Source organism: Oncorhynchus nerka, linkage group LG11 (genome assembly GCF_034236695.1).
Source record: "Oncorhynchus nerka isolate Pitt River linkage group LG11, Oner_Uvic_2.0, whole genome shotgun sequence".
NCBI classification, from domain to species: domain Eukaryota; kingdom Metazoa; phylum Chordata; class Actinopteri; order Salmoniformes; family Salmonidae; genus Oncorhynchus; species Oncorhynchus nerka.
This window is the reverse complement of record NC_088406.1, coordinates 34925492-34926420: the sequence shown is the minus strand read 5'-3', so window position 1 is coordinate 34926420 and position 929 is coordinate 34925492.

Here is a 929-nt window from a genome sequence, read left to right as displayed (position 1 = left end):
TATAGGCCTAGTCAGAGATGGATATTAAAAGGTCCATCCAAAATGCACCTTATTTCTTATATCCCTCAAACTCAACTCTGGACTGGAAGCCAGTGCCACTGCACTGGCTTCCTCTAATTTGGATCTTAGGGCTATTTTTAGAGCATAATCTCGTTCTTTCATCAATTTCCAGATTTCTCCATTTAGCCAAGGAAGAGTGCTCTTTTGGCCAGGTTTGGATTTGATTTTCTTTAGGAAACCATTTCTTGTAGTCTGGATTGTGGATAGAAAAACCTGACAATCAGCTTCCACGTCTGTATAGGACAAGTGATCATTCCAGTTAATTCCCTTAATTTGCTTTTTCAAAATAGCTCAATTCACTCTTACACATCTGTCGTTCTGCCCCTGAACAGGCAGTTAACCCACTGTTCCTAGGCTGTCATTGAAAATAAAAATTTGTTCTTAACTGACTTGCCTAGTTAAATAAAGGTAAAATAAAAAAATAAAAAACATTTACTGTAATGGTCCAGGTTACAAAGTGGCTCAGTGACTCATGTTTGCATCTCAATGTGAAAAAAACTGTTTGCATGTTCTTCACAAAGAGGGCAACAGATGCTACTGAGCCATATGTCTATGTGTCAGGGGTGAAGCTCCAGGTGGTATCTGATTTTAAGTACCTTGGCATCATACTTGATTCCAACCTCTCTTTTAAAAAGCATGTGAAAAAGGTAATTCAAATAACCAAATTCAACCTAGTTAATTTCCGATTCATACGAAATTGTTTGACTACAGAGGTAGCAAAACTGTACTTCAAATGTATGATACCCCCCCACTTAACATACTGCTTGACTAGTTGGGCCCAAGCTTGCTGTACAACAGTAAGACTTATTCAGTCTGTCTATAAACAGGCTCTCAAAAGTGCTTGATAGGAAGCCCAATAGCCATCATCA